Source organism: Felis catus, chromosome C2, assembly GCF_018350175.1.
Source record: "Felis catus isolate Fca126 chromosome C2, F.catus_Fca126_mat1.0, whole genome shotgun sequence".
NCBI lineage: Eukaryota > Metazoa > Chordata > Mammalia > Carnivora > Felidae > Felis > Felis catus.
In genome coordinates, this window is record NC_058376.1 from 36,879,449 (window position 1) to 36,905,010 (window position 25,562).

At 35.0% G+C, this 25,562-nt stretch overlaps 1 long non-coding RNA gene across 1 annotated transcript in view; it reads left to right on the forward strand.

The window, feature by feature from the left end:
* Positions 1-15,055, forward strand: part of LOC109503389 — a 38,210-nt gene extending 23,155 nt beyond the window's left edge. Inside the window, exon 2 of the long non-coding RNA XR_002162337.3 lies at positions 14,832-15,055. This is a non-coding gene — a long non-coding RNA (uncharacterized LOC109503389). The remainder of the gene's footprint in view (positions 1-14,831) is intronic.
* The last annotated feature ends 10,507 nt before the right edge of the window (positions 15,056-25,562 follow it).

The following is a 25,562-nucleotide window of genomic DNA, read 5'->3' on the forward strand; positions in this document are numbered from 1 at the left end:
TTAATCAGGATTATTCATTGAAAACTTAGGATTCTAAAAATGTCAGGAGAGGGGCGCCTGGGTGGCTCAGTCGGTTGGGCGTCCGACTTCGGCTCAGGTCATGATCTCACAGTCCGTGAGTTCAAGCCCCGCGTAGGGCTCTGTGCTGACAGCTCAGAGCCTGGAGCCTGTTTCAGATTCTGTGTCTCCCTCTCTCTCTGCCCCTCCCCTATTCATGCTCTGTCTCTGTCTCAAAAATAAATAAACGTTAAAAAAATAAAAATAAAAATAAAAATGTCAGGAGATAGAACAAAGCGGGGAGCCATTGAACTCTACAGGTGGCTATAAAGGGAACAGGAAAAATGCAGTTGGCCTGGAGAGGAATGGAGCAAAATTGTCAGGATCAGAATCCAGTGTTATAGGATAAACAAGTCATAAAGATAAGCATGGTAGAAAGAGTATCATGGGAATAAACTAGAGAAATGTAGTCCAAGTGTATGATAAATGTTTTGGGTAAGTGCTGAACAAATCACAGTATAGTCAGGCAACATATATCTCATTGGTAATTGTGAAATGCTATTTATCCCAGTAGAAATGATAAGGAAAAACAACTATGGCTTAATTTCAGGATGTCTTAGAACCCAAAGAACAGACAAAAAGTCAAGCCTGAAGATTTAGAAAGAGCTGCTTGAGGAAATGGAGTCCAAGCTGAGATCCAAAGGCTTTTCTAATAAAGAGGAAAAACGTGAATTCCTTTTGGATGGAGAGTGAAAATACAGCCTTATAAGAATGTTGTATTGGACACACTCAAGTGTGATGACAGTGGCATTGAAGAGACAGGGTAGGTCAGTTGGTGCTGTGTCCTGATGAGCCTTATGAACCCTGTTGAGGTACTTGGACTTATTCTTAAGCAAACAGATGACAGTGAACTCTCTCTAGTTTTACATATATGCAGGTCATAGAAGATCATAGGCACAAAATATATTTCTTGAAAGTCTGATTTTTGTGTGTCAAATGAGTCATCAAGGTCACCTCATAATCTGTTGTTCATACCAAGAATACATGTGTTACTCTTTGAACAGCTATAAAAATCCATGCATAATACTCCAACTGGTTCTACATTATAATGATAAACAAGAGTTCAGAAACAAAATAAAAAGGCTTTTGTCTTCATGCTTTATAATAATGATCTAAAAAGACTAAAAAGAAAAAAAATGATTTTAGGAGTAGTTATTTCAGACTAAGAATCATTCAACCAATCTCAAAATCTGTTATGAGATGGATGCAAAATACAGCATAAACAGGCTTTCTTTTTATACCAGGATTTTAAGAATTATCATTTATCTCTATTTCCAACTCTTTTTCCCAGTCAGATCCCTGACTACAACCTTCCAAAGGTTTGGCTGGTTCCTTGAATATTTCTGTCTCTGAAATTCTATGTTGATAATTTTTGACTAATAGAATTTATCCCTTTTTTGAGATTCAAATTTATCCTTTGAAAATAATTAGCATGATTATAAACATCTGTATTCTCTGGAAGTTACCCAGAAATGCTAAGCAAAGTATATAAATTATTAGGAATTTATGGTAATATTATATTTAATATTATCTTGTATCTATTTGATTTTATTGACTGTCTTTTTCTGTCCATGTGTTGAGCCTTGCAGTTAGCCATTCCTGGGCTCCAGTTATAATTATTATTGGACATAGAGTAATGCATCATGATGATAACTTCCTAACTTAAAATTTCATGGCTTATTGCACTTCCTTTTATTTTTAAGAACAACAGCATTTTGTTCATTCCAATGCTTCTATTTAGCAAGTTTCAAAAACTGAGACTTTTGCACTACAGTCTTCTGAGGAACTTTGAACCCAACCTACTTCAATAATAGCCAGCTGACTGGGGTCTGTCTGGAGGACCTAATTGGTATGAGTGACGCACAGTAGAAGACAGCAGCTCAATTTGTATGCAAGCGTCAGTGTAAGAAGTATGACACTCACAGTGAGAGCAGAAAACAGCAAGCCAATAGTTCAGGACTAGTCATTCAAATGGACTCAAGGTCACTTCCTTTTGTCTATGTTTTTTACAAAGAGTTACTTAGAGATGGGAAATGGAAGAAATGAATTTTTCATGAAAGATAGTGCCCGAGGAAAAGGAAGAAAAATGTCTATTTCATTGTGCAGACCTAGAGCAAAGCAAAGGCAGGTTGGCTACAAAAAGTCCTGGGCAAAGCTTGACTCTTTCTTCTACCACAGAGTTGGATGAATGGAGCTTGGCAGTAATAATGTATCAATTTCCCTTAGGTATACACCTGGATGGTAAAAGAATATAAGAAAAACATCTTTCATCCAGAGCCAGGGAATGATTCAGAATTTCCTGTATCAAGATCAAAATCTAAAACTGTCTATATTATATAATATATGATATTTTTTTAATATTCAAGGAAATTTTCACCCATATTTCTGTGTGTTTGGAAATTTTGCAATATTTTCATTACATTTATATTATAAATTAAATTTGAGTTCATAATTATAAGGGATATCTTAAAGAAGTATATCAGTAAATATCTTCTTCCTTATTGCTAGTAGTTCTCTAAGCAATCTCTATAGGTCCCACTGTGACTCCTATGACCTTATGTAAGGAATAATAAAAGAGAAATGGATTTTAAAAAAGAAACAAAGAAGGAAAGAGAGACAACAGTGAGAAAAGTAAAAAAAAAAATTGAATGAAAAAAAGGATGGAAGGAAAGAAGGGAGGGAGGAAAGAGCAAAAGACTGACTTTACAATATAAGACATATGATTATATAGTAGTAACAAATTAGACAATAAGTGTGTAAGGGTTATAATTAGTAAATAGTATCTTAAGCCACCCAAGAGTTATATGCATTTAAGATGTTAGAATAACCATCTGAACTGAATAGATATATTTCTAGGTGTTATTTAAGTGAACATAAATTTATTCCAATGAATATTTTTGATTGCTTAATATATATCAGCCCTACTCATATCTACCCATTTACCACTGGTTTTTCTTCTTGAACCCTAATACAAATGAACCCTACTTACGTCAGAGTTGCTTGATTTTCTCTGATACTAAACTCTTTCTCATTTTTTTTCTTTTTTCTTTCTCCTCTTTCCTGCTTCCTTCTTACTTTTGTTCTTTTGTTCCACTTTCTTTTTCTTTTCTTTTACCTGCTTCCCTTCCTGCCTTTCTTATTCTATTTTCTTTCCTTTAATTACCTGCAATACACACCACATGAGATTTCACATTTTCCAGTTGGAGGTTTCGTTAGGCTGATTATTAAAAGTTTGGTCGCTATCATCTATATTAACAAAGTAACAAGAGGCAAAATGACTAAAACTGTCTAAATAATGGCAGGTAATTAAAAGGATAAATGAAATTAACTGAACAACAGTTTGAAATAAAGAGTAGGAAAATTAAACAACACCTGTTTCTTACGAATTGCTATTGGTTTTAGTGCCTAAAAAGGAGATCTAGTAAATTCTGTTACCTTAGGGAACACAATGGCAGTGAGGATGGGGCAGAGCTCTTTCACTGAATATAAATTTTATTTGAAGAAATTACGGTAAGGATCTGAGGATGAGTTCTGCTTTAGATAAATATGACACAAAATTTTAGTATGAAAACCAACAAATACCCTGAGACAGAAGTAGTGGAAAATGTTACGATTTGACCAAAAAAAAAAAAAAAAATCAAAAAACCCCCACCAAAGACCAATTTATCCTAATTAAAACAAGAACATATTAGAGCACAGTGACTTTCAGTCACAGTCAACCTTGTACCCACCAGGAATGCGAGGATTTAGAACTCTGCATCTACTACACACCAGAGCTACGAATTCCCAAGAAAGTTTTCTATAAATGTATTTAATTTGTTTAATTGACATCTGAAGGAAATTACTTCAGTATTAAAACATAATTCACTTTAAGTAGATAGAGGTGTTAAAATTCCCTGAATTTATGATATTGAAAGTAAGAAGCTAATTCTGGCCACCATCTCCACATTTAAAAAAATCATTACAGGGGGCACCTGGGTGGCTCAGTCACTGAAGCGACCAACTTTGGCTTATGTCCTGATCTCACTGTTTGTGAGTTTGAGCCCTGCGTGGGGCTCAGCTTGGAGCCTGGAACCTGGAGCCTGTTTCAGATTCTGTGTCCCCCTTTCCCCCCGCCCCCGCTTGTGCTCTTTCTCTCTCAAAAAATAAACATAAATTTTTTGAAAAAATAAAAAAAAAATAATTAAAAAAAAATGATTACTGGGGGCGCCTGGGTGGCGCAGTCGGTTAAGCGTCCGACTTCAGCCAGGTCACGATCTCGCGGTCTGTGAGTTCGAGCTCCGTGTCGGGCTCTGGGCTGATGGCTCAGAGCCTGGAGCCTGTTTCTGATTCTGTGTCTCCCTCTCTCTCTGCCCCTCCCCCGTTCATGCTCTGTCTCTCTCTGTCCCAAAAATAAATAAACGTTGAAAAAAAATTTTTTTAAATGATTATTTAACTCCACTTTCCATCTTGTATCATGTATGTGTCTCACACATTCTAGCTTCTAAATGATGGATCTATAGGAAGCACTTTTACGAAAAATAAAATTGCTTGTAGCATGCCTATGAAATTATAATTTTTCTACATAGAAGAAATCTAAATATGGTGCATATGGCACTCTTGTCCTCTCCTGGAGCATGTGACATAGGTCAAATAAAAGATTTGTTGATTTTTCTTTAATTTTAATCTATCACTATGCCATTCTTTAACAACAAAATTCTTGATAGTTATCAAGTACATATTAGGACTCATCTGAAGAAGAGTGTCCATTAAATGTTTATATAGGTTGAACTTGGTAATTCCTATAATTCTTGAAAAAATATTAAATAATTTACTTCACACTTTGTATTTTCATTGAACTAAAATTTTATGATCTTTACATTTTAAAGAAATTACTGCACTAGCAAGTTTATTGGTTAAAGACAGCTCTCTCCCCTCCATAAGTCCATTACTGTAAGGGCACAAGGATCCTGTTTCATATTTCTATTTCAGATCCAGTGAGAGCATCTGGCACATAGTAGGGGCATCCATTTACAGACTACAGATTACTATGGTACTATACCTGTTCATTTGTTTTCCTTTGTACCTTCCATATTGAATAAGAACACAACTGTTGAGAGCATTTAATTGTGTGAGTTCATGGAATGAAACCTCATATCCTCTTGTGTGTCTGTGTTGCTGGGAGACCTAGGTTACTGCCTACAATATGTTTTTGTACTGAATAAAGCTGCGGAAACCAAATCCAACAGTTTTTGGCAAGGAAGCTCCTTTTCATCATGAACCACCCTCCCTTGGGACTTGGACAGTCTTCTCTCCTTGGAAGGCTTAGGCATTTGTAACTTTTTACACCTACTATGTCCCTTGAGATATAGTATTTCCCCAGATTTCAAGAGAAAAGTTGGATTGACATTTTCTCACATTATTTTTTCACACTTCTTCCAATTTTCAAGAAAATAAGAACCACTTGATAGCTAGGCCAAGTGCTATTGCTGCTTCTGTTATTAACTCTTTACTATAATACCACGACTTAATCTACCTAAGCTAAATTGTCATATTCTTAGCCTTCTATTAAAATATTTCTTTTGAATTCACCTGAGTTTCTTTGACAACAATTCTCAATACATGGCTTAATGATTCCAGGTACATCAGCATGAACATTAACTTTTGGATCTTTATCCTTTACCTTACGTAATTTTAGAGTTTTACCATGAAAGTAAATAATAATTTTCTCACTATTATCAGTAATGGTATTTTGATTAAGAAATTATTTTGCACATGTGCTGCTGAAATACTGCAACCCTAACTTATTTTGAACTGTCTTTTCTATTTTTCATGCTACAGAGACAGGGGGAGAGTACAGTTACCATTATGTAGCATTTCCCTAGTTAATATTTAAAACATTGTGGGGAGCCTTTTCAAAATCACAGCATTATATAAGTTTCTTTGCTAAAGTTCTTATCTTCCACAAACTTACACCAGTAATTGGCAAACATTTTCTGCAAAAGGCCAGATAGTAAATATTTTAGTTTTTCAGGCCATATGATTTCTATCACAACCACAACTCTACTTTTGGAATAAAAACAACAACTACAACAACAACAAACAGCCACCGAAAAGAAACAAATCAGCAGGGCTGTTTATGTGGTTTTATTTCTGGATACTTGATATTAGTTTGGTAGGGCTGCCATAATAAAATGCCACATACTGAGTGGCTTGAGTACCAGAAATTTATTTTCTCACAGTTCTGAAGGCTACAAGTCCAAAATCAAAGTGTAGACAGTGTTAAGTAACGAAAATTAAACTGAATAAATTCTACAGCTCTAATTGGCTTTATTAAATGATTTATGAATCAGGCAGCATCCCATCTAGTAAGTAGAGGCAAGATCTGAGGAGTTGTACAGAATGTCAGGTTTGTTTTTTTTTTTTTTTTTTTTTTAACGTTTATTTTTGAGACAGAGAGAGACAGAGCATGAACGGGGGAGGGGCCTAGAGAGAGGGAGACACAGAATCGGAAGCAGGCTCCAGGCTCTGAGCTGTCAGCCCAGAGCCCGACGCGGGGCTCGAACTCCCGGACCGCGAGATCGTGACCTGGCTGAAGTCGGGCACTTAACCGACTGCGCCACCCAGGCGCCCCAAAGATTATTATTAAAAAAAAAAATATTTTCCAAACATTTAAACTGTAAAAACCTTTGTTAGCTCTCAGGTCAGGCCCTACAAAAACAGGCAGCAGGACAAATTTCACCCATAGGCCTTGCCAAATTCTGCCCTAGAGAATTATTCCTTCCCTTAAACATTTCACTTGCATATGAACACAGTAAGTCAAATTATATACATTATATAGTACATTGGTGCTTTCCTGTTAAGAAGACACTGTTTTCATTATAATTCAATTTTATATATAAACAACAAAAATAACCCAATATATGCAATTAGTATCAGGTTCTCCAATTTTATCAGACTACTCTTGCAGGGTATAATTTAGTTTATGTTCATATTTTAACTCTTTTTACAAAGATATGCATGTAGTGCTGTCTTTGGTGGCAGCACATATATAGATATACATGTAATAATAATGCCTTACATTTGCATATTAAAATTTACTGTTTAGTTTGATTTTCATATTTTTGCTTTTCAGTGTAGTGATAGTGCCTTGCTTAATTATCTTGTCAGTGTTAAATAACCAAGCATAATTTCTGCTCCATTGTTGATGAGCATTGCATATAAATAAATGAAAAAAGGCAGACATCATTCTCAGATTATGTATAGATAAACTAAGACTCAGAGACTTTAAATGATTATCACACAATGAGTATGTTCAAAGCTGTAATAGGACAAGAGATTTCTAGTATTTTAGATTACTTAATGGGATAAAGACATACCAATCAATGCACTTTATTTTATATTTACTAATATAGTCATATAATATTCCAGAATTAAAAGATGCATCATTCATGAATATTTACTATAATTTTTTCTATATAGAATGATAAACTATTCAGGACATTGAGCATAAGATTAATATATATGATTTTTTTAATATATGAAATTTATTGTCAAATTGTTTTCCATTTATATTTTTAAACCATATTTTGCTACAAGAATCCAAAAATAATTAAGGCATCATCTCTCAGTTTTCTAAATAGGAGAAATAGTCACAAAAACATGTGGTTATCATATTATAAGAAATGTGCAAATATAGATCTATAAAAATTTAAATTGTATATCAAAAATATATACACTTTGGGTCATATCTGGAGAAAACTGACAAAGGTGGGGTGCCTGTGTGGCTCAGTCTATTAAGCATTGAACTCTTAATTTCTGCTCAGGTCACGATCTCCGTCATGAGATTGAGCCCTGAGTTGTGCTCCACACTGGGCGTAGAGCCTGCTTAAGATTCTCTCTTTCCCTCTTCCTCTGCCCCTCCCTTGCTCATGCTCTCTCTTGAGTCTTTCTCTGAAGAAAAAAAAAGCTGAAAAAGGAAGTAACATTTGAGAAAAACCTTGAAATAAAGAGTGTTCCAGTTCATCATGACAGTCTGTGCATACACACTCAGGTCTCTTTTCACCTCATTTCACATTTAAATTTCATGATAAATATAAAAAAATTTAAAAAATGTGATTGTAGCAATTCTGAGAATTCAGGAGGCGTCTCATGATCATACCAAGAAACTAAATAATTTCTGACAGATTTTATGAAAATGACTAAGAACCCACAACTCCATGCCAGGGAAAATCTCTAAAATGTATGTCACATTGGAATTGCAATGAAATCAACAATAGCAGAGTCTAGAGAATGAAATGGATCACTATAGTCACCAGGGAAACTGAAAAAAATTCAGGTAAGACATAATTGAGATAAATGAGATAAAGGAAGTTAAAAAAATGGTTTTCATATGTTGAAGCCCTAGTTTTCCAAAGACTATAATTTTATTTGTTTCTTCAAAGCTTTCCTTAATTGTTACATAAACTAATCCATGATGAGAAGATATCACTAAAACCTTTTGTTTAAATTCATCAGTCTATTATCCATAATTACTTCTTCTTTTTCTATTCATTGATGTTATTAAGTGTGTGAAAGTTTGACTTTTATACTGTTACTTCCTTTTGACAAGAGTGGTAAGTCAATTCAATGAAAAAAGAACAATCTTTTCAAAAAATGGTGTATGGACAACTGAATGCACATATGCAAAACAATACAGTTAGACTCTTATCTTGCATCATACACAAATATTAATTCCAAATTTATCCTAGTTCTAATATTAAGAGCTGAATCTATAATAGTCTTAGAAAAAGAAATAGGAGTAAATCTTTGTTACCTTGGGTTAGGGAATGTTTCTTTATAAATCATATAAAAAGCACAAATAACTACAAGAAAAACAGATAATTGAACTTCACTAAAATTTAAAAATCAAGGACACCATCAAGGAAGTAAAAAGATGATGCACCGAATGAGAAAAAAGAATGTTTCAAATAACATATCAGATGAGGAACTTGTGTCTATAATATACAAAGATTTCTCATAACTCAATAATATTAAGAACCTAATTTAAAAGGATACAAAGGGTTTGAGTAAACATTTATAGGGTAGTATACTTTTTAATAGTTTATTAAGATATAATTTATATAAAATTCACCCATTAAAAGTGCACAAATTAATATTTTAAATTATATTTACAGATATGTGCAGCCATCACCATAGCCAATTTCAGAATATTTTTATTATCTCAAAATGAACCCTAATAGTCTTAGCTTTTAACCCCTTGTATCCCTCTACCTCCTCAAGGTATTTATTCTTCAGAAACAAAAATCATAAATAAATCTTAAGCTGATCTCAGTGATTTTATCATATTATTATAATATTGGCTTTATTCAAGTACATAAAATAACAAAAACAAATGCATATATGTAATGAGGAATCAATATTTACAAATATAATCAAGAGTAAAATTAAAGATATTTTAAAAAACTACTTTTTACTATTGAATGCCAATACAAAAATAAACTCACAATTATCTTAAACAAAAGGTATTTCCTGGTATTGTTAACAGGATGAACACAACTCATTCCCAGTTTTTCCAGATATCATTTACATAATAACCAACCTACGGCTCCTTGGAAAAATCATTGATTCCAGGTCTGGAGTATAAAGTATTCATGAACAACATTTTACATTAAAAAACAAGGAAGTACATGACAACTTATGATAAGAGTCATGTCAAATGGACAAAAAAATCCAATTTTAAGGTGCTCCAATGGCCACAACTGGAATAATTTAAACATCACAAAAAATAATGCCTGAAATTTACTGTTTAAAATTAAATAATCATCCTTTAAATCATAATGATACTGAAAAAAAAAGAAAAAACTCATTTAATATCCATGGAGGAAAATATTTCATAACTACTTACTAAAAATCTACTTATAATGAATCTATCAAGCATTTATCATTTCATATTTTTGAATAATAATTAATTTTTTATTGTTACTAACAATTTTTGAAAAAATTTTCCACCAGTGGTGGTAATCATCATGCCAATTTCTTCCTCAAAAAAATTGATAATTAAAATTATAACTACTTACACTTCCTTTTTAAAGGAAGACTAGCAGTTCAAATAAAACTGCAAAGGAATGGCAGGTAAATTTAGAAGCAATGATAAACAGAACATCATGTTTTCAACCTATGAGAAAGTAAATGATTCACATAATGATCACTAAAAAATCCTGAAAACAACAGTGAAAAGTTATCAGGGAACAGAGTATTTGCAAAGACTCAAAGTATCCCCCAACATGGCACTTGCTGATTCTAAAAGGAATGGCATTCTTTTATATTTTTGAGACCTGGTAGTTATATTCTTTAAAATACGGTGTTCATTGTTAAAAATGAGATAGCCTGGTATCAAGTGACCTCTGATGTGATTCCACACAAAGTGCTTAGCATCATCTATGAAATGCTCTTATCACAAATATTTACCCTGTATCCATACCATCATCTAGGTTACACTAATCTGGCTTCTAGTCTACATGAAATATAGGAAATGGAGAAAGATATTACATAATACTGTGAGAAAACAATCATACACATAGAGAATATGGACCATTCTACAATCAATTAAACAGCTTTGTCTATTTACTTCAATGTTATTTTTTAGAAAAGTGAGGTTAACCAAATGTAAAAACCAAGTGCAATAAGTGAACCTATTTGAAAATATGTGTATAACTGATATTTCTATCATAATGGTACATTTAGGGACACTTAAGTATGAACTAGAAATTAAACAATTCTAAGAAATAATTTTTGAGTAGTTTTAGATTGGAGGATATTTTTAAAAAAGAATGCATACTTAGTGGTAAAGTATTATGATTTTTCAGTTTTTAAACCAATTCCAAATAAATAGCAATACTTACATATGTGATTCCTATACCATTTATCTTTGTATATCTATATATTTATGTTTAGACCTATACATGCAAATAATGCAGACATGACAAATTTTAATAATTATTAAATAAATTACATCATTATGTTATTCTTTCCATGAATCTTTAAGTTTGAAATTTTGCATAATAAATAGCTGTGAGAATATGGTGACAATTAGTAAGTCATAATGACAGCTTCATGGTTTTCAAAGTAGAAATGAAAGAGAACATATCATTTAGTTATGCTGCAATAAAACTATCATTAATAATAAAACCATACTTGAAATATTTTTATTGATTAAAATATGACTTTCATAGAACAGATGATCAAAGCAGAACTTGAAAGTTTGATAAAGTTTCCTAAAGTATGGGTATTCAGTAGAAATATATTCTGCTCCAAGGGTCAACAGAAGCAGTAAAGAAAAGGTGTGTCTACACAGGGAACTAGAAAGTAAGATTAATTTACATTGTACTGCTTGACCAGATGGTACTAAATAGCTTGTGCAAGATTTCTGCCACTTGCCTTTTCTTTTTACTCTTTTTTTCCCACCCTTTTATATTATAGACCTCATTAGCCTCTGAAAAATATAATATGCAATTATTAAATCATATTTTCTTCCTTTAAAGAGTGAATGGACTGACTTCTATTAAAAAGGAGACAGACTGAATTAAGAACTTTATGGGGCACCTGGGTGGCTCAGTCGGTGAAGCGTCCGACTTCGGCTCAGGTCATGATCTCGCAGTCTGTGGGTTCGAACCCTGTGTCACGCTCTGTGCTGACAGCTCAGAGCCTGGAGCCTGTTTCAGATTATATGTCTCCCTCTTCCTCTGACTCTCCCCTGCTCATGCTCTCTCTCTCTCTCTCTGTCTCAAAAATAAATAAATGTTAAAAAAAATGAATTAAGAACTTTACTTAGGCTTCTTATTAGAAACAATATTTTTAAACAATGTCATGGAAAAAAGTTTGGAAATTGTTATGGACTCCCATGGGAGTCTCTGTGGGACAGCTCACCACATGAAAGTTTGTGTCATTAGAATGAACAGCAAAAACAGCCAGAAGAAGAGAGGGGGAAACTAGACAGAAGACATAGTCTTTTTATAATCTCACTTGTATAATCACACTGTAGGGGAGGTGATTATACCAGAACATGAGTACCAGGTGTCAAAGATCATAGGGAGCCATTTTCAGGAGACTGCCTACCACAGGTGACAAATTCAAAGGCCCAATTTCAGAAATTTGTTATTTCCTAACAAATATAAGCTATCCAAACATACACAAAGAGGTATCAGAACCTTAAATAGACCAATTAATATAGAAAACTTTTCAAATATGAATAAATTAATGTTATTGGATCAGTATTTGATGGTTAATTTCTTTTGAGCTTAAAAGAGACCCATATATTAATTATTTAAGCTACCCAGTTTTTTAAAATAAATTTAAATAAGACTAAACTTTCCTAATCATACCTAATAAAGACAGAGTGGTCAATGACATAATTTGATATTGTCCCTACTATTCTCAATGATTATTTTACTTAGACATATGTTTTACTGTTTTATTTCTTTTCATCCCAGTGTAAAGTAATATTCATGCTTTTAGAACCTTTACTGTATGTTCACTACTATATTCCCAGTGACTGGAATAGTGCCTGGAATATAAAGTGTTTTTAGTAATTGACTATATTATTAATTAAAAAATCAAATAAGGTATTATGATTTTATTTCTCTTAAAATCACGTATGTGTCAGAAATAGGCATATTAATCAATTATCTATAGTTTGCAATAGACATCTATGGGAGGAGAAGGAAGATAGTGTGCATTAAAAGGGGGGTAATAAGCATCTCTGTATTAGTAAATCATTGGACTTTTTATGTCTCTGTTGCTCTGGACATTTCATAAATAATAAAATAATTAAACATAAAAGGGTAAAAGATAAATATCTCACTAGAGGTTATTGGAAATTTAATGGATAAGGAGTATTAAGAGAATTTTCTGTGGCAAGGAATATGAAACAGCACAATTATTATTATTATTACTAATATTATTATTATCACAGCTAAATGCTTCTTTTCAGAAAGAAGATGAGAATAAAATAAATATATTTAGTCCTCTGATGGGGAATTTTTATTTCAGCAATCAAGTACATTATGATGTAATATTTCAAGTAAAGGGTTTTACCCTTTATGGGAATGGATTAAGAATTTCAGATACTTATGTATATTGAAACTAAAGCTAATTGAATACATTGCACAGAACTGAAGAGAAATATAATTAAAATGTTTAACGTACTTTAGTGTTCCAAAATTGCTGTAAAGCATTTTTTAACATGGAAAAAGAGATCTGCATTTTGTTCAGCCTTCCTTTTGGATTCCCTTAGTCACTTATATTCTATCAACAAAACCATTGTGGTAGGTAGAATTTGCAGATAACTCATAAGATTTATACTCCTTTGTATGCACAACATATATATTACTCCCTCCCTTTTAATGTGGCAGAATTGAAGGGATTTTACAGATAAAATTAAGATTCCCAATCAAAAAGGAGTTCATCAAAGAGGAGATTATCCTGAGTAGGCTTTATCCAATCAGGTGAGCCCTTAAAAGGAACTGGACATTTACTGAGGGAAGATATTTAAAGTGTGAGAGGGCCTAAGGAGGGGACCATGTGCTAAGGACCTGAGTATGATCTCTAAAAACATAGAAAGGTCTCCTACTAACAACTACTAAGTAAATAGGAATGTTGGTTATATAGCTGCAAAGAAATAAATTCTGCCAACAACCCAAGGGAGCTTTAAGACTGACTTTTCTCTAATCAAACTTTAGTCAAGGACACACCCAGCTTTGTCAAGTCTTGAACAGAAGACACAGCTAAAATGTTCTGGACTTCCGACCCATGGCAAGTATGAGATTATAAATCCCATATATCCTGAGGTTCTGTATTGATTTCAGATCATGGATATGTTTGGGCTAAACCAGTTTTTGATAATTTCATGTTGGTCATAATAAGATTCCAGGAGTTACACTAGTAAACAGAATAGTTCCTAAATCATCCTACTCAGAAATTTCACTGTTTCCTCCCAGTGTAATTGCAGAAAATAATATTTCACAGATGACTAAGAATTCATTGATTTAATAAGTAGAAAAATTATTTGGTTGATATTTACTATGACAAATTTGATTAAATATGTTTTACACTTTAGTGTTTTTTTGCAATTTTGAGAAAAAACATTAATTGATGCATGATAACAGCAAGTGAAATGGAAGATATATTTTTAGTCTGTTGGAGGAGGTCATCAAGAAGCTGTGACTGCCAGTTGGACCCTGACAATTGGAGACTTCCACCTCCTCCCCTGTCCTTGGAATGTGTGTGAAGCTTGCCTTTCCCACTCACAAACACTGTTCCCAGGCTGTCTGGACTGGGTATGTGACTAAATCATTTTAAGGTCTCTTTATAAACTTCAAGGATTCTAGAAGGCAGGTATAGAAATCTATTTGCATTGTGGCTACCCAAGATAAGCCTTAGAAGTAAGTTCCCATGCTTATTAAACTTGCCACCTACCAATCTGGAAGTGGCCTGCCTCTTTTTTCAGTCTCTCTTTGTCCTTCAAGTACAGGGCTGGTTTCAGGGTTCACCCAGAAATCTCCCAAGAAGGTTGTGAGCTAACATAGAGTCAAACAAAAATTATGATACAGAATATCAAGGAGCAGATATATCCCAAGGGAATAATTGAAATAATTATAATGAAATCTGTATACTTCATTTGTTTAAACTGTTTTTGACATCTTAATAGATAATTTTAGCTTTATATAATAAATATATGAGAACTGAAGTTATCAGAAAACATTATCCTCATTAAGAATATGTTATTTTATTCCTAGCTATTCTTACCTGCTTGTTCTAATGATGCAAGCTTTCATGTTGTGAGCTGCCCCATAAGGAGTCCCATGTGGTAAGGAACTGAGGAAGACCACAGATTGACAACCAGCCAGCAATTTTAAAAGAATTTCTATGAAGTGATTATGCCCCATTTGTTATCACCTCTTTAATAACTCTACACATAAGTTTGTAGTCACATAAAATAAAATAAAAATATAAAATGCAATTACTGATAGCTGAGTTGAATACGTTAATCTGACACAATGTTATACATTTTCTATGAGTAACAGTACTGATTATAAACAAAACAAATATAAAATGATATATCAGAACTTTAGAAAGAAGAATATAATGTTCTAAAACCAAGTGCTGCCAAAGTTTAGAAGTAAGGCACATATAGTAATTTTACCTACTCAACAAATGTCTTTGGTAATTTTATTGTCATGAAGTCATAAAATTTTATCTAATATACCCAGTTTTATGTCTTATGCCTTTAAGTGCCGGTAAATATGACATGATACTAGAATGACTCATACCTGCATAACTTAACTAAATCTTCAAGATGGCTAACAAATTGTCAGTGAAAACAGTGTAGCAACCAAAATGAGAACATATAAAGAGGTATAGGTATGCCTAATCTTTACTAGGGATACAACTTTACTTGGGAAGTACTAGTCTCTTTAATCCTGAGATGAATTAAAAATGACACTGTATTAGTGACTTATAAATATTACTCCTCACAATACCAGCAGTCTGGAAATACATTGGGTCTGGATAATAATGAGTCAGTCTTCCACGGCTCTGCTCCTACCACTGATTTAGTTATTAATGATATTGTCCAAGCCTCTAAGCTCTTACTTAGTAAAGATGAAGACATTCTGAAGAGTCGTTAAAAACTTTGATGTTCCCAGTTCCCATAGTTTTCTCCCTTTTCCCTGTGTATGGTATTGAGTAAAATTCTTCTAAATTATCTGTGTGTATAGGGACTTTGCTGTCTTACAGGGATCCTGTGAAGTACAATTCTACCTGATGCTCCCTCTACATCACACCTGAAGTATAATGCTCATTTCCTGCTATTGTAGACCCCTGTCAGTCCTGCACTAAGCCAATAACTGACTCATCAGTGCTCTTAATCAACACCAATGGAATCTGTAGGAATATGGGAGGTCCTATAAAAATATGGGAGAGGATAGGGGCACCTGGGTGGCTCAGCTGGTTAAGCATCTGACTCTTGAGAGGGAGCCAAGACGGTGGAACATCATGGAAGTTTTTTGTGTGTCTCACATCCATGAAATACAGCCAGACCAAAACTAAACCATCCTGCACACCTAGAAAACTGACCTGAGGATTAACACAACAATCTGCACAACCTGAACCACAGAATTCAGCAGGTACCTGGTGTGGAGAGGTGAACTTCAGGAGAGAGAAGCTGCAGAGGGCAGGGAGGTGCTTTTGTGTGTGGAGAGAGGATGGAGACAGTGGGGAGAATACGGGAAAAGCACCCTCACCAAAAGCAGCTGGAAGGAAAGCGGAAAAGTGGAAACAGCCACAGGGACTGAACTAAAAAGGGAGAAAGGAGAAAAGAGAAAGAAGAGGGTTTAAATTCCATTAAGACTGTAAACGGGGAGCACAGAGAGTCTGCAACTCTGCAGCTCAATACCTGATGATGCTCTGGTGGGAAGGACGAATCCCCAGGAGCACAATGGGGTCCAGGAGGTTCTTGGGCAACATGGGGAGAAGCGGTCCCACTGCTGGAAGGAGATTTGGTAGACGCTGTGAGGCAACATGGACACAGCAGACCCCAGAGAACGGCCACATTTGCTGGTGCTGGAACAAGGTCCTTAAGGGTGAAACCTGGTGCCAGATGTATGTCGTGATTTTCCATAATCCCTGAAAAGCTGCTGCTACACTATCTCGCGAACTTTTTCTGGGGCTGGCTGGCACCTGGCCACAATCTCTGGGTTTTGGCAGCAGCAGGGTCCCGCAAATGTTCCTGGGTGTGGCTGGCATTTGGCCATTGGTCCATGAGATACTCCACAGAGAGGCAGAATGGGTCAAAGCCACAGTCCCTCAGAAGTAAGAGGCTGGGGAAAACAGCCGCATTTGAGACAAAACTCAAGAGAGAGGTACTACCTGGGGTTGGTCACGGACAGTGAATAAATGGGGAGTGGATGAAAGCTAAAGACAAAGGACTAGGGCATGATTGCTGATTGGAGAGAACAGAGTTCCAATACTAGAGACTGGGTAACTGGGTGGCGCCATTTTCACCACTCCCGCGCATGCGCATATGCACCATAACACTCCATGTCAGAAGACTAGCAGGGCCATCTAGTGGATAAAGGAGCCATTATGCTAAGCCTGCCCAACTGGGCCAACATCGATCTTTAAGAACACAAGTCTCTTCGCCTGCTTAGTTTATGGACTATAAAGCACTTCATAGTCTGACTTCTAGGGGAAAACGAAGTAATTTCAGTCCTATTTCAATCTGTTAGCAGGTCCATCTATTCAATTTTCTTTCTTTATTTTTCTTTTTCTCTTTTTCACTTTTCTTTTTCTTGAATACAGAAAGAGAAAAAATTTATTTTCAATTTTTATTAAAAATATTTTTCTTTAATTTTTTTACTATATATTTTACTTTTGTGTCAATTTTTTCAAATTCTATTTTCCTTACAGCATTTTATTTTAGTCTACTTCAGTTTATTCATTTTTTTCAAATTTTCAAAAGATTTCTTTTTTTTTCTTCTTTCCCCTTTTTTCTCTAATATATCAAGCCACTTTCACCACCCAGACAAAATCACACCTAGGATCTAGCATCATTCGTTTTTTTGTGTGTATATTTTTAATTTTTTAATTTTAATATTTTTTACATTTTAATTTTTTTACTTTAATTTTTTCTACCTCATTAATTCATTTTCACCCTTCAAAATGACAAAGGAGTTCATCCCAAAAGAAAGAGCAGGAAGAAGTGACACCCAGGGACTTAACCAACACAGATACAAGCAAGATGTCTGAAACAGAATTTAAAATCACGATAATAAGAATACTAGCTGGAGTCAAAAATAGATCGGAATCCCTTTCTGTGGACATAAAAGAAGTAAAAATTAGGATGAAATAAAAAATGCTATAACTCAGCTGCAATCTCTAATGGATGCTGCGGGGGCAAGGATGGATGAGGAAGAACAGAGAATTAGTGATATAAGGGACAAAATTATGGAGAATAACGAACCAGAAAAACAGAGGGAGATTAAGGCAAAAGAGCACGATTTACGAATTAGAGAAATCAGTGACTCATTAAATAGGAACAACTCAGAATCATAGAGGTCCCAGAAGAGGAAGAGAGACAGATAGGGCTAGAAAGGTTATGTGAGCAAATCACAGTGGAAAACTTTTCTAACTTGGGGAAAGACACAGACATCAAAATCCAGGAAGCACAGAGGACCCCAATTAGACTCAACAAAAACCAACCATCAACAAGGCATATCATAGTCAAATTCACAAAATACTCAGGCAGGGAGAGAATCCTGAAAGCACCAAGGGAAAAAAAAAGTCCTTAACCTACAAGGGAAGACAGATCAGGTGTGCAGCAGACCTATCCACAGAAACTTGGCAGGCCAGAAAAGAGTGGCAGGATATATTCAGTGTGCTGAATCAGAAAAATATGCAGCCAAGAATTCTTTATCCAGCAAGGTTGTCATTCAAAATAGAAGGAGAGATCAAAAGTTTCCCAAACAAAAATTAAAGGAATTTGTGACCAGTAAACCAGCCCTGCAAGAAATTTTAAGGGGGACTCTCTGAGGGGAGAAAAGATAAAAATATAAATAAATAAATAAATAAATAAATAAATACCAAAGCATCAAAGATTAGAAAGGACCAGAGAACACCACCAGAAATTCCAACTCTACAAGCAACATAATGGCAATAAATTCACATCTTTCAGTACTCACTCTAAACATCAATGGATTCAATGCTCCAATCAAGAGACATAGGGCAACAGAATGGATAGGATAACAAGATCCATCTATATGCTGTTTACAAGAGACCCACTTTAGGCCTAAAGATAACTTCAGATTGAAAATAAGGGGATGGAAAACCATTGATCATGCTAATGGTCAAGAAAAGAAACCCGGAGTAGCCATACTTATATCAGACAATCTAGACTTTAAAATAAAGACTATGTATCAAGAGATGAAGAAGGACATTATATCATCATTAAAGAGACTGTCCACCAAGGAAACCTAACAACTATAAACATTTACGCACCAAATGTAGAAGCACCCAAATATATAAGTCAATTAATCACAAACATAAAGAATCTCATCCATAGTAATACCATAATAGTAGGAGACTTCAACATCCCACTCACAGGAATGGACAGATTTTTTTTTAATTTTTTTAATGTTTATTTATTTCTGAGACAGAGACAGAACATGGGTGGGGGAGGGGCAGAGAGAGAGGGAGACACAGAATCAGAAGTAGGCTCCAGGCCCTGAGCTGTCAGCACAGAGCCTGATGTGGGGCTTGAACTCACAAACCATGAGATCATGACCTGAGCTGAAGTTGGTCGCTCAACCTACTGAGCCACCGAGGTGCCTCTGGAATGGACAGATATTCTAATCAAAAGATCAACAAGGAAAAAATGGCTTTGAATGACACACTGGACCAGATGGACTTAACAGATATATTCAAACATTTCATCTTAAAGGAGCAGAATATACATTCTTCTCCAGTGCACATGGAACATTCTCCAGAATAGACCACATACTGGGACACAAATCAGCCCTCAGCAAGTACAAAAGATTGAGATCATACTGTGCATATTTTCAGACCTCAACGCTATGAAACTTGAGATCAACCACAAGAAAACATTTGGAAAGGTAACACATACTTGGAGACTAAAGAACATCCTACTAAAGAATGAATGGGCTAACCAAGCAATTAAAGATGAAATTAAAATGTATATGTACGCCAATGTAAATGATAACACCACAACCCAAAACCTCTGGGATGCAGCAAAGGCGGTCATAAGAGGAAAGTATATAGCAATCCAGGCCTCCCTAAAGAAGGAAGAAAGATCTTAGATGCACACCTAACCTTATATCTTAAGGAGCTGGAAAAAGAATAGCAAATAAAACCCAAAACCAGCAGAAGACAGGAAATAATAAAGATTAGAGCAGAAATTAATGCTATTCAAAACCAAAAAACAGTAGAATAAATCAATGAAACCAAAAGCTGGTTCTTTGAAAGAATTAACACAATTGATAAACCACTAGCCAGTTTGATCAAAAAGAAAAAGGAAAGGACCGAAATAAATAAAATCAAGAATGAAAGAGGAGAGATCACAACCAACACAGCAGAAATAAAAACAATAATAAAAGAATATTATGAGCAATTGTATGCCAATAAAATGGGCAACATGGTAGAAGTCGATAAATTCCTAGAAACATATACCTTACCAAAACTGAAATAGGAAGAAATAGAAAATTTGAACAGACCCATAACCAGTAAGAAAATCGAATCAGTAATCAAAAATCTCCCAGAAAACAGGAGTCCAGGGCCAGATGGCTTTCCAGAGGAATTCTACCAAACATTTAAGGAAGAGTTAACACCTATTCTCTTGAAGCTGTCCCAAAAAATAGAAATGGAAGATAAACTTCCAAACTCTTTCTATGAAGCCAGCATTACCTTGATTCCAAAAGCAGACAGAGACCCTACTATAAAGGAGAACTACAGACCAATAGACCAATTTCCCTGATGAACATGGGTGCAAAAATCCTCAACAAGATATTAGCCAACCGTATCCAACAACACATTAAAAAAATGACCATGACCAAGTGGGATTTATAACTGGGATGCAGGGCTGGTTCAATATCTGCAAAACAATTAATGTGATTTATCACACCAATAAAAGAAAGGGCAAGAACCACATGATTCTCTCAATAGATGCAGAGAAAGCATTTGACAAAACACAGCATCCTTTCTTGATAAAAACCCTCAAGAAGGTAGGAATAGAAGGAGCATACCTCGAGATCATTAAAACCGTATATGAATGACCAAACGCTATTATCATCCTCAATGGGGAAAAAACTGAGAGCTTTCCCCCTTAAGGTCAGGAACAAGACAGGGATGTCCACTCTTGACACTCTTATTCAACATTGTATTGGAAGTCTTAGACCCTGCAATCGGACAACACAAAGAAATAAAAGGCATCCAAATTGGCCAGGAGGAGGTCAAACATTCACTCTTCTCAGATGACATGATACACTATATGGAAAACCCTAAAGATTCCACCAAAAAACTGCTAGAATTGATTCATGAATTCAGCAAAGTTGCAGGATATAAAATCAATGCACAGACATCGGTTGCATTCCTATACACCAACAATGAAGCAACAGAAAGGGAAATCAAGGGATCAATCCCGTTTACAGTTACACTAAAATGCCTAGGAATAAATCTAACCAAAAAGGTGAAAAATATATAAACTGAAAACCATAGAGAGTGTATGAAAAAAATTGAGGAAGACACAAAAAAATGGAAAAAGATTCCATGCTCCTGGATAGGAAGAACAAATATTGTTAAAATGTGAATACTACCCAAAGCAATCTACATATTCAGTGCAATCCCTATCAAAATAACACCAGCATTCTTCACAGAGCTAGAACAAATAATCCTAAAATTTGTATGGAACCAGAAAAGACCCTGAATAGCCAAAGCAATCCTGGAAAAGAAAACCAAAGCAGGAGGCATCACAGTCCTGGACTTCAAGCTATACTACAGAGCTGTAATCATAAAGACAGTATGGTACTGGCACAAGAACAGACACTCAGATCAATGGAACAGAACAGAGAACCCAAAAGGGACCCATAAACGTATGGCCAACTAATTTTTGACAAAGCAGGAAATAATATCCAATAGAATAAAGACAGTCTCTTCAGCGAGTAGTGCTGGGAAAACTAGACAGCGACATGCAGAATGAACCTGGACCACTTTCTTACACCATACACAAAAAGTAAATTCAAAATGGATGAAAGACCTCAATGTAAGACAAGAAGCCATCACAATCCTCGAGGACAAAGCAAAAGAGGCAAAAACCTCTTTGATCTTGGCCACAGCAACTTCTTACTCAACACATCTCTGGAGACAAGGGAAACAAAAGCAAAAATGACTACTGTGACCCCATCAAAATAAAAAGCTTCTGCATGGTGAAGGAAACAATCAGCAAAACTAAAGGCAACCGACAGAATGGGAGAAGATATTTGCAAATGACATATCAGATAGAGGGTTAGTATCCAAAATCTATGAAGAACTTATCAAACTCAACACCCAAAAAACAAATAATCCAGTGAAGAAATGGGCAAAAGTCATGAATAGACACTTCTCCAAAGAAGACATCCAGATGGCCAACCGATACATGAAAGAATGCTCAACGTACTCATCATAAGGAAATACAAATCAAAACCACCATGAGATGCCACCTCACACCTTTCAGAATGGCTAACATTGACAACTCAGGCAACAACAGATGTTGGCGAGGTTGCAGAGAAAGAGGATCTCTTTTGCATTGTTGGTGGGAATGCAAGCTGGGGCACTTGGAAAGCCACTCTGGAAAACAGTATGGAGGTTCCTCAAAAAACTAAAAGTAGAACTACCTTCGACCCAGCAATTGCACTACTATTTATTTATCCAAGGGCTACAGGTGTGCTGTTTGGAAGGGACACATGCACCTCCATGTTTATAGCAGCACTATCAACAATAGCCAAAGTATGGAAAGAGCCCAAATGTCCATCGATGGGTAAATGGATAAATGGATAAAGATGTGGTAATATATACAATGGAGTATTACCTGGCAATCAAAAAGAATGAAATCTTGCTATTTGCAACTGTGAGGATGGAACTGGAGGGTATTATGCTAAATGAAATTAGTCAGTCAGAGAAAGACAAAAATCATATGACTTCACTCATATAAGGATTTAAGAGACAAATCAGATGAACATAAGGTAAGGGAAACAAAAAATATATATAAACAGGGAGGGGGACAAAGCATAAGAGACTCATAAATATGGAGACCAAACAGAGGGTTACTGGAGGGGATGTGGGAGGGGGGATGGGCTAAATGGTAATGGGCATTAAGGAATCTACTCCTGAAATCATTGTTGTACTATAATCTAACTAATTTGGATGTAAATTTTAAAAAAATAAAGTATTATGATAAAAAATATCATCTGATTCTTGATTTGGCTCAGGTCATGATCTCATAGTGGAACTGAGCCCTGTGTGGGACTCTGGGTTGACAGCACAGAGCCTGCATGGGATTGTCTCTCTCTTCTTCTCCTCCCCTTACTTGTGCACTGTCTCTTTCATTCTCTTTCTCTCTCTCAAAATAAATTAACTAAAAAATATAGGAGAGCATATAGTGGAAACAAAGAATATTGACATGGAAATGGTGATGATATTGAAAGGGTAAGTGCTAGATTTTAGATCAGGCAGGATGTTTCACCATAAATGATACAAAAACTTAATTAGCTTAATCTCTAAAAAAGGAGTAAGAGGGAAGATAATCTTTCCAGTAAGTCAGTACTCATATCGACATAATCTAAAGAGAAATAATAAAATTCTCTTTTCCCCCTGCATCATGTGCCCATCCTCTCAATCAAAGGCAGGAGATGGCAACTGGTGGGAATTAATATATGGATATTAATTAAACCACATGGGTTGAAAATGTATTTTCCAAGGAAAGTACTATTAAACATAATTGTTAGAACATAGAATTTAGTAGAATTTACAAAGCCTAATAATTACATTAATATTGAAATGGTATTACATGAAGAGTGGATAAAACTAACAGTGAACTGAGCTTTTTGAAGAATACATCAGACTCAGAGCTTTTCCTGGAGAAATGGGCAACCTAGTTGGTTCATTAGTCAAATTCTACATGTGGTAATTCATGTTAATTTATAACTGCACAGTTTAGAAAGAGATGTACAGATTGTTGGGTACACTTAGTACTCAAAGTGTATTCCTATATTTGTGCTTAGAAAAAAAGGGGGGGTTTCCCTTGGTTAGGTGTCTGAATTCGGCTCAGTGCATGACCCCGCCATTAGTGAGTTTGAGCCCTGCATTGGGCTCTGTGCTGACAGTTCAGAGCTTGGAGCCTGCTTCAGATTCTGTGTCTCCCCCTGTCTCTGCCTCTGCCCTGCTCATGCTCTGTCTCTCTCTTTCTCAAAAATAAATAAACATCCCACCTCCCCTGGAAATAATAGTGATTATTCAGGTGGATATTGTCTCCCAGAATTATTTAGGTTGATTGATTCTGTTAAACCAAGTCTGGGAAATGATTACGTTGTCAAACTCTATGCTTTAAAATAGAATAATATCCTCTAAGTTAGTGACACTAAATGTTGAGCCAACATATCAAAATATATGCAGTTTAGAGGTTGATGATAGAAAGGTCCTGAGGAAGTTCTGTTTTCTGTTCAGAGGAAGTCCCAGCTAGCAGACTGAGCATGGTAGCTGTGCAGTAGTAACTCAATGCACCACAGAGGAGACAAAGAAAAGTAGTTACATTGGGAGATTCTAAAATGGCACAGTATGTTGAGGTGTTTGAAGCACCTGAGCAGACAGCAGGAGATTAGCAAAAGGTAAGGTTTTCTGAGAAAAACACTGACAACCTGTCCTTCTGAAGAAAAGCAAAAAAAAAAAAAAAAAAAAAAATAGAAGTCCATTTAATTAAAAAGAATGGTCAAAAGTTCATATTGGAAACAAACACATATATGAAAATTAGGACTTGAGTTCACTTAGGTAAGAACGGTGTCTGCTATTAAGTTCCAGAATGTTTCCCAAGGTAAAAAGTGGGACTTAGTTTCTAGCTAAATTTAGGCATTCCTATAGGTGTGGGTCAAGTGGCATCCTTAAAGATAATTTGGACAAAATTAAAATACGAGACAAGCCCTGAACTGTATTATTTGTTTTATAAAATGTTTTTGTTCAATGTATTTGTTTTGTAAAACTGTAATTTTACAATTGTAATTGTAATTACTCAGAGAAAAACTGGTAACATTAATTGTTATTAAATTCTGTTGTAAATATTTTTATATTAATTATCAGAAAATGATTTAAACTGAAATAGTAAATCAGTTTATTTAAATAAAGTGTATGTTAAAGGCTGTGAGACTATAGTTCACAATAAATTTTTTAGATTTGGTTGTCTTGGAATTTTTTTACAAATCTTTAATCTAGAAATATTCAAAGAGCTTTTTAAAAAGAACACCTGCTTAAAGATTTTTTTAGAAGTTGTCATTTTTATAATTAGAGAAATTATTGGAATTGTGATTCTCAGCTATTTATAAGAGACTTTAGCTTGGTATTAGATCCAAGTCATCTGATTTTTAAAAATTCAAGTAAAATTGAGTATTAATCTTGGGGTATCTGGGTGGCTCCCTCAGTTAAACGTCCAGCTTTAGCTCAGGTCATGATCTCACACTTCATGAGTTCGATCCCCACGTTGGGCTCTGTGCTAACAGCTCAGCCCAGAGCCTGGAGCCTGCTTCCGATTCTGTGTCTCCCTCTCTCTGCTCCTCCCCTTGTTGCACTCTGTCTCTCCCTCACTCTCTCAAAAATAAATAAACAGTAAGAAAAAATAAAACTATATAAATAAATTAAATATTAACGTTGATTTTCTTTTCTTAAGTTCAGAGCCCACCAAATAAACTATCTCTTATGGCAATCTGGCATTTTAC